The sequence below is a fragment of the Podarcis erhardii genome, assembly GCF_964252035.2.
Source record: "Podarcis erhardii genome assembly, chromosome: 9".
In the NCBI taxonomy this organism is placed as follows: domain Eukaryota; kingdom Metazoa; phylum Chordata; class Lepidosauria; order Squamata; family Lacertidae; genus Podarcis; species Podarcis erhardii.
In genome coordinates this window covers 33,020,809-33,030,737 of record NC_138512.1, presented here as the reverse complement: position 1 = coordinate 33,030,737, position 9,929 = coordinate 33,020,809, and positions in this window count along the sequence as shown.

Genomic DNA, 9,929 nt, shown 5'->3' with positions numbered 1-9,929 from the left:
AGGACAAATTTCTGATAACAGATAAAGGGGAGTTATTTCTAGAATGTGGCATATGCAGATGAAAATGGGCATTCTTACTGACAGATGGGCATGCTGTACTTTTTTTTAAAAAAATATGAATATGCATATATTATGCATCGTGTTTGAGGCTAGTATTGCTATTTATGGGTGACTGTTTTTTTATAGTAACTTGAAGAAGAGGTAGCTAGTACAAACATTGCTGCAAGCAATAGCCTGGACATATGAAGTACAACTATATATAAACTATAAGGCACACAGCATCTAAAATAGCAGGACAGTGATGGTCAGATGTTGTTTACAAGGACTCCCACATGACGCATGAATGGTAAGATATAGCATTACTAAGCATTTGAAATAATTTCACACGTTAAGGGTGTTATTGTTGTAAGTCGTGCCAGTGTAAGGAACTGTTGGAAATTCAGTGCTGTAAAGAAACAATAATTCCCCAATACCCAAAGTAGTGGTGATGCTAAGATGTTGCTTCAGCTGTATTGCCCAAGGCCTTCATTCTGTGTGCATGTGAAATTCCTGACTTCAGTTTGTTGTGTGGGCTTAAAGATCCATTGGAACTCTAGAAAGATGACGGGGTTTAATCTGTTATGGCACCTCTGTGGAGTCACTGCAGGTTCAAACAGAAAGGCAATTGTAAACACTTAAAAAGAATGGTTTGGATGAGAAAAATGTACAGTAGCTTTGATGGATTGCCCAAGAAATCACTCAGAGCCAAATGCTTTGTTTTCAGGTACACTAACCTGAGTACAAAAAGGTAATAGAATACTTAAAATTTGCCTTTCTGGTTTTTTTAAGTGTTGCTTTATTTATTTTATGATGTTGTATGGCTTTCTGCCACTTATTATTAATTATGTGTTTTTTTATTGATTGTTTTTAGTACAGTTGATTGTACTGATTTATTGTAAACCATGAACTTCCCAGAGTACACAGTTATAGTATTATATTTATAGTATAGAAATATATAAATAAAATTAAAGATGTGTTGAGTATCTCTCTCAATCCCATGGGATCATTCATCCCACATGAATGGATGTGGGATATTCAATTATTTTCACGGATTGGTGGTTTTAAAATATTTACTGAAGGGGGTTTATCCTTAAATTCTTAAAAATTGCTACCTATGAAGATTCATCAAATGGGGGGGGGGGCGGTAGGGAGTATTTTCACTTCACCCCTGAAACTTACAAAATTCAGCCCAGCACAAATTCAGATTAATAATGGCAGCCTTATTTTAAGGTTCTATATGTAGCATTTTAGCATTGCCTCTGCTTGCAAGCCTTGTTGGCTTGTGAATCTGGCAGCATCCCAATCCAGTCATTCAGGAAGCCACATGAGGACCACAGTCTGTTTGAACTATGATGGGATTGACTTCCTTTCTATTTCCACTTGGAAACATTCCAAGTAAATATTCCTGCTTGCCACCTTCTTGGAGTTTGACTTCTGCAGTCCCCATACTGAAACAAGCTGTAGGACTGCAGGTTGGAATGGCAGATTGCAAATTTCATCACTGCTGCACTCAATCAAGTCAGTTTGTACTTGAGCGTACAGTGGCATGTGTTTCTGGCTGATTGGGCGCATTGTCTCTTTAAATGTAGGTCATATTTCACTTTCCACACATTTCCCTTTCATTTCCTTCTTTCTGATTATCCCACACACATACAGCCCGGAATAATGCACATGGAACATTTCAGAGGTACGCTCACAGCCTGAAGCACAATGTTCTAGAGGTTCAAAGGGGAATGTCTATGTCATGTCTATCTGAATTTATATTAGCGTTTGCAACAGTGTTGTCTTGAAGAACTCAAGTATTTGCTTGTGCAAATGTATCCTAGTTAAAGCTCTGCTCTGATCTTGCCACAGCATGGCATTCTTATAGCAAGGAGACTGTTTTCCTCTGTCCTGTATTTCAGAATTTTACTGTCAGTGAGTATGAGAGGTGGTGTGAAACAAGGGCCTCTGGCATGAAAGGAGTTTGCAATATATCAACAGTCCACTTAATGCCAGAACCCAGAGGAAGTGAATGGCAAACAATTTACTCAGTTCATTACATACTGAATAGCAACCAGCAGCCAAAAAGTCATTCAGCTGGGACCTTTGTTTTCTTAGGAGCGCATTTTCCTTTGATCATCTTCAAACTAAACCTGTGTGCACTGAAGAAATACAGAATTTCCCTATTCAAGGCTGCATTCAACTATCAGGTACATGTCAATGAGGAATGTAATAGTAGTCTTGGTGGTGGTAATGACAGTAGTATTCATTAATATTTAATATTTATTTATTTAAATTATATCCTGCCTTTATCTAAGGAGTTCATGACCCGCCTCATTTTATCCTCACAACAACCCTGTGAGGTAGTTTAGGCTGACAGATGGTGACTGGCCTAAGGTCACCCAGTGAGCTTCATGGCTGAGTGGAAATTTGAACCCTGATATCCTGAGGCTTAGTCACATGTCCCATCACATAGTCATAATAGTGTTGCATGCCACCCCAATCCACTGGCGCATGCACACATGCCTCAAGCTTTTCCTGCGTGGTTTTTCTCCACTGAGGAAAATGCCACCATTTCCTCAAGCCCTGGTTGCTCCTCCAAGTCCCCTGGCACACCTAGAGTGAAGAGATCTAGAAGCAGCAGCTCTTCATCTCCATCCTGCAATTTGCCCTCCAGTTTTCTCCTGTATGCCCTTTTCCACAGCAGACTCCTGTGGAACAGAGAAATCAATCAGTAGCAGTTCCTCAGTTTATGAAAGTACCAGCTGCTTATACACTGTTTTGGATTTGTTTGCCAAATTGGATTTATTGGATTTATGAATCCAAGTGCTTCTTCCTTTTTAGGCTAATCCACCCCCCACCCCCCTCCACCCTGAGAAAGAAACAGTAATGAAAGAGTTGACTGTGGCGATCACACAGGGTCCCTGGATGTGTGACGGTCTATTGATCCCTCTTCCTTCTCCAGCTCCCAACTGACTTCCACACAACTCCAACTCTAACTCTAACTCCTCCCCTTGGGTTCCCACTGGCCAATCACTTCACACTCATTTAACCCTTTCCTTATGACCCACCTAGGAGGCAAATGCCACATTGACTTTCGTATGTATCAAAGTGCTGCTACTTGGAAGGTAGTGCTAGATTTTGGACTAAACACTTAACCAGATGATAAGCAAGATGTGAAAGTGACATTTGGTCTAGTTTTGGTAGGCTATGCATGGGGCAGAAGATAGCCAAAGAGAAATACGCAAAGTGTATGTTTGTCTGCATGAAAATCTGGACACAAAAGTTGTTAAGGTTTTTTATTTATTTATTTATTTTTTGCCTAAGTTGCCATTGTTGTATTTTCGTCAAAAAAAGTCAACACTTTCAATATGGGCTGCCATATCGAATCACATCTATGTCTGGGAAATTCCAGATGTATGGCAGTTCTACCTATCAACCTTGAGATACCTGGCATACTGTTTTCATGGGGCCATTCTCGTCCACCACAATTGCTATTAATTTACTTACAATTCTTCTTTGCCATCTCAGATTGTAGAAAGGGTTGTAGCTCAGCATGATTATTTCAGCATTCCACTTATCAAGTCATGCACTCAGTAGATTTGCTATCATCTGTCACCGTCCTCCTTTCACATCGTGCAGAGTATTAGGGCTGAAGTGATAACACTGATCTAGTTCAAGATATGACCTTTCTTCTCCACTGCATAGTTTTTGTGCCTGTACAATTCAGATTCATGCATGATAAAATGAACTTTAGTTTTTTCTCCAGGCTTTACTCTCTCTGTTGCTCTCTTTCACACACCCTGTATCACCGTTATTGTTTTCCTTTTGGCATGCTTATTTTTCCATTTTGCACCTTTGTTGTCATTAAAAATAAAAATAAAAATCCAGCAATGGTTTCTCCCTGAAGTAATCTCATCTATTCATCGAAGATCACTTAGGCCAGCGTTCTCAAAGTATGTGGCATGCCACACTGGCAGGAGATAATCTCAGGTAGAGAAGATTCGAGGACAATTGAAGAAACATTTCAATGTTATATAGCATAGTATCAATATTTTCTTCTTCTTATGTAGCTGCATTGTTTTAAATTTTCTCAGTGTCCCATGATCATATTATAAAGTAGTTGTGTTCTGTGTTATAAATCAAGCACTGCTATGAATTCTTTTTTGTTTTGTCTTCCAATGTATTTCTTATCAATAAAAAAAAATGTGTGGTGTGAGCAGATTTCCCCCCTGAAAGTGTTGCCCACTGACTTAGGCAATATGATGATGACATACCAGTGTTTCCCACATTCTAAGCAAATGTCCTGACAATGTTAAATAGCCAATCAGATTTGGTTATTTGAAGATATCATGAAGCCAGATCAGAGTAAGGCAATCTTCAGTCTGAATGGGCAAATCCTTGTACCAAAATGGGGCATTTTTGAAGCACACTTTGGCTCAACCCTAGTAATGCAAGACACCTAGACTAATAGTAATGTATGCTAAACTCATGATGGTAGAGAATTCTCTGCCCTTCTTCTTGCAGGCTGTCGAACAGCTTACAGAAACGCTAGTAATAGTAAGGGATTAGTGAATTATAATGACATGTTTAAGATTATAGACTGCTCTGCTGTACATGAGTCAATTTTCAGACATGGTAAATGAGAATGAAATTATCACAGTAAGTGTCACCTCTTCAGCACCCTGTGCCACCACCCCAACATATCCATTGCTGCAGTCAGATTATGGCAGGCTGCAAATCATTTCTATTTCCCCTGTTTAGCTGGCAATGGAATTATCCACCCTTTGCTTCCTGAACTAATAGCTGACTAAAGAGCTCTGATTCCTTTCTCTCCATCTGGCCATCATATGAAGCTTATGGCCTACACTTCCCATTACTACCAGGAGCTGTCAGTGTGGAGTGGTGCTATTGACACCAGTATGATTGCTGCTTACCAATGCACAGGCACACCCACTGATGTAACCACATAGCCCTTATCTTACCAGTGATCTGCCCCGAGCCGCCCCCACCTCAGTAAGTGGCAGTGATGATGTCAAGAGGGTGCCACTGCAGAACCATCACAGTGACCACTCCCAATGAGTCTGTGAAAGAGTGACCTGCCACAAAATGTTACAGTGTGGAGTGCTCCTGTTTAGATTCTAATCAGCCAGTCATGGCCTCTTCCACGACGCTCCATTCCATTCTTCTCCCACATTTTTTCATTCCTCCAGCAAATACTCAGCTTTCTATGTCTACTGAACACTCTCAGCACACACTATGCAGTTTGGTTCGGGGTTGACATCCTTAGGCCTCCCTTCCAGATCTTTTGTTTGTAAGTCTTAGAGTTCTCCCAAAAGGCAAGTGCCTTCATCTTGCTTGTCAGTTGCCCTGTTTTGGCTAGGACCCTGGTAGATGCATCCACTATTAATATATATGGTGATTTACCCATCACCCATCTTCCTTTCTGTTTTCTGCTGGTGTTTTTGTTAACAGCTAGCCTGTGCTGAAGCCCATTTTTCTATAGAAAAGCTTTCCTATAAAAATTAAGGACTGGGAGCCAAAGTCTATCCAGATTGTAAAACAAGCTCCACCCCCTCTGTTTCCATGGAGCGTTATGAAATCCATCCACACCAGGGCTGACACATAACACAGTTGCTATGAACAGAAACAAACAGAACTACGTTAAAACCAAAATGTTAACGCACAGAAAATTTCTTGTTCCGGTACTTAAATACGCACATGCATTGCCATAGAAATATAAACTATTATTAATACAAAAAGGTAAATTGGGTATAAGTGTCTGAAATAAATTCTGGTAACAATGCCCTTTACAATTTCTTATCTGTAATGGGTGGACAAACTGAGATTTTATTTTATTTTATCTTGCCTTTCATGCTTTCTAAACAGTGCTTCCCTATAGAGTAAATGCCAATGTATATCAGAACACAAAATTCATCTGCTAGCCTTGAGGGAAGAAACCTTCATATAGCATAGCTGCATTAGCCATGGTACTGTAAGCTACTTCTGTATTAGAAATGAGTCAGTTCATCCCAAGGAGTTCACGCACTCTTGCATAAGCAAGAGTGCAACAATTATACCATCTAAGAGGGAGGGAGAACAAAACATTGATATACTGTTAGTTGTAGAAGTCTCTTATAATTACTGAGTTTGGCTAACAGGATTTAGGCTGAGGAGGAAAATGGACAGTGCCTGTATTTTAGTGTGCAGGCTACATAAGAGAGAAATACATATCTTAAACATCTATAATAAAAACACAGCTGAAAATGTTTATCTTGATGATAGAACTTAAAGAAATAGCAATGAGGGTGGGTGGGAATCTCCTAAACTCAGATCCAACTGATTCAATTCAGATGGATCATGAGTAATGGAAGGTCATCAATTACAGTCACTCAAAGAGGTGTATTGCAGGGTTAGTCAGTGTTGGGCCCTCCAGATGTTGGACTACAATTCTCATCATTTCTAACCACTGGCCATGATGGCTGGGCTCATGAAAGCACAACAGCTGGAGGGCACCATATTGGCTATCTGTGCTGTACTGCATTCAAAGTGCATGGTGCCTTGGAGGCTAGACGCTCCAGGAATATGTCTTTTCCAAAAATTTAAAAGAAAAAGATATATAATTTAGAGGGACAGAGGCAGTGCTGCAGCCCTCACATTTTAAAGGATTTCCCCTGAAAAATCCACAGAGAAATGGGACGAAATGGACATAGTCCCATCCCCATGTAGAAGTGGAATGGACTGGACTTCAGTGGGCCCAACTCTTCCTATAAATATGCTTACAGGGTATGAAGTCAGAATGGGTTACAGTAAATTTAACCAGGTGTAATACACTGAAAATAACCTCACTTTCAAGAAATTATGCTATTGTGCTTAAATATTTTTTCCTTATACAGCTCAAGACAGCAATTAAACATCATTGGAGAGTCAGTACAGTGGTGTCTTGGTACTCAAACAGCTTGGCTCCCGAACAAATCAGCTCCCGAATGCCGCAAACCCAGAAGTGAGTGTTCCAGTTTGTGAACCTTTTTCAGAAGCTGAATGTCCGATGCAGCTCCCTCAGCTTCTGATTGGGTGCGGGAAGCTCTTGCAGCCAATCTGAAACTGTGCCTTGGTTTTTGAACTGTTTCAGGAGTCGAACGGACTCCCGGAATGGATTAAGTTTGAGAACCAAGGTACCACTGTACAAATTTTTATATTCAGTCGTCGGTAAAGCATGAGACTCTTTATCTCAGGGTTGTGGATTCAAGCCTCACATTGGGCAAAAAGATTCCTGTCATCACAGAGGGTTGTATGAGATAATGCTCGTGGTCTCTTCCAACTCTACAAGTCTGTGATTCTAGCTCAAAGAGGTCTATGATTAACATGAAAAACAATCTTATTTGTTTAATCTCAAACTAAACCTAATAAAGTAGTTCCATAACACCTTTTGTGTGGTCCACAATATGCCACAATCCAGAGATCTTGAAAGACTATGCAAAGTTCATCTGAGGGCCAAGCATGGCATTAGGAGAAAAGGCCTGTGAGTGAGAAGATGCCGAAAATCCCAAGGTCAGTCCCTGGCATCTCCAGGTAGGGTTGCGAAAGATTCCTGAAGGAAACTCTTTGAGAGCTGCTGCCAGCCAGTACAGACAAGAATGAATTAGATGAGGCAATGGTCCAACTCAGTATAAGATAGTTTCTTGTCTTACTATTAAGTTATCAACATCAGGGGGCATCAACAGGATTGGAGCCATGTTGTGCTGGCAGAGGGTTGACCATATGCATTACAGTCCCCCAAAATACATTCTTGTAGCATATACTAGCAATTGAACTTTACTTTCCAGGATTTATATCAGCTTTGGGATTTCTTCCTTTCGTTTTTAAAGGACTGGGGAAGAGAAGGGTTAATCCAGCTCCCATATGCTTTGGCCCTGTCATGTGCAGTTAGGTCATTAGGCATGCAGGTAATGAGGCAAGTGTGTCCTTTTGGAGGCTAAGCATCCTATGTTTGCGACTGGGAAGAACAAATGCTGTTGTCGGAAGGGAGCTGATTAAATGCTCCATTGAGTGCACGGAACACTATTATTTTATCTCTTATCACTTGATAGTTTGGATCTAAGCTTAATGTGTGAAGCTCCCTTAATTTGCTAAAGTCACTTTACCTTTAGATGAGAAAAGGAATCCAGTTGGTGCCCTTTCTCATGTAAATTACTGTGTGTGTAGTAATTTACTATGACGATAGGGATGACAATGATGATAATCTGGAATAGAACAGTTTCCTTTATTTTTAAGATGATGGATCAAGTGATTTACTTAGCTTCGTGATAGAAGGTGTAAAGGCTAAGCATTAAATCTAGCCTGCTGACAGCTTTCCCCAAGCCCCTCTAAGCCTCCTGGATGGAGTGGGCAGTGAGTGCAAAAGAAGTTGTGAACAAGTATTTTATTTTAAAAATGGAAATAAAAGGTTTTCCTTTTGGTTTCTTTCTCCTTGAAACCAAACTGCATTCAGTTTTGAGAAAAGTCTTGTGTGCATTTACTGCAGTATACGCAATCTCTGCTCAGGGTGCTGGTTTTTAAAATGTATCAAAGGATGGTTTTGACTCCGTTAGCCCTCCAGCATCCATGCAGTGGCTTTTGTGAACATACAACTTTCCATGGGAGAAAAGGCTTCTTCAATGCCAGGTAAAAAGGTAAAGGTAAAGGGACCCCTGACCATTAGGTCCAGTCGTGGCCGACTCTGGGGTTGCGATGCTCATCTTGCTTTATTGGCCAAGGGAGCCGGCGTACAGCTTCCGGGTCATGTGGCCAGCATGACTAAGCCGCTTCTGGCGAACCAGAGCAGCGCACGGAAACGCCGTTTACCTTCCCACTGGAGCGGTACCTATTTATCTACTTGCACTTTGACGTGCTTTCGAACTGCTAGGTTGGCAGGAGCAGGGACCAAGCAACGGGAACTCACCCCATCGTGGGGATTTGAACCGCTGACTTTCTGATCGACACGTCCTAGGCTCTGTGGTTTAATCCACAGCACCACCTGCGTCCCTCAATGCCAGGTAAAGCTCTGCAAACATCTGGGGAAAGTTCAAAGGGGAAATCCTTGCTTGATTGCAGCTCCATGTATGCATCATTTATCCACAAGACCATGAGGACATCATTTGTGGTTGATAAGCAGGAAGGTCATGATTATACTGTGTGGTACACATTCACTGAGCTATGAATTCTTATGGGCTGAAAGCATTGATCTGTGCTGATGCAATTTTGAGACTATTGTTACTTTCTAAACTTTCTTTTGAAACCAAGAGCCATGTAGGTTATGGCCATAGGATGAGACGCTGCTTGTGGGGAAGGACTTCGTCTCCCTAGGTGAGATGAGCGGAGAAGGTATTTGTACTGCCCCAAGTGAGAGATATGGAGGAAATTATTGTGGGTCCGTGTGTTTGTATGCTGCTATTGGACTTTTTGTATTTATTTAGTGGACTTATTTTCCTGTTAGTTGAATGTTTGAGCGCTATGTCAAAGTGAGAACTTAGTGGATGGAGTGATATGGTGGCTGTAAGGAGATTGTTGAATGACTCTGTATGTGGGTTGTGTAGATTTTGTGTAGTGTGAATGTGTAGGTGAACGGTTTTGCAATATTTATGACATTTTTATGATGATACATTGTAGAGATGTTGCATTTTGATGTGTTGTGATGTTTAGTATATGGATTTTCGTTTTACTTCTGTACATTGATACATGAAATGTGAAGCCATTATTATTATTATTAGTAGTAGTAGTATTTGGTGTTGAATGTGGAATTTGCATTTCTTATTTTGAGGGGGATTTGTAAATCACTAAACGATTCTGTTGAAATATGAAGTGGTATATAACAAATAAATCAATAAATACAAGTAACTGCATTTGTTCGTGTTCTTTCAATCTCCTTT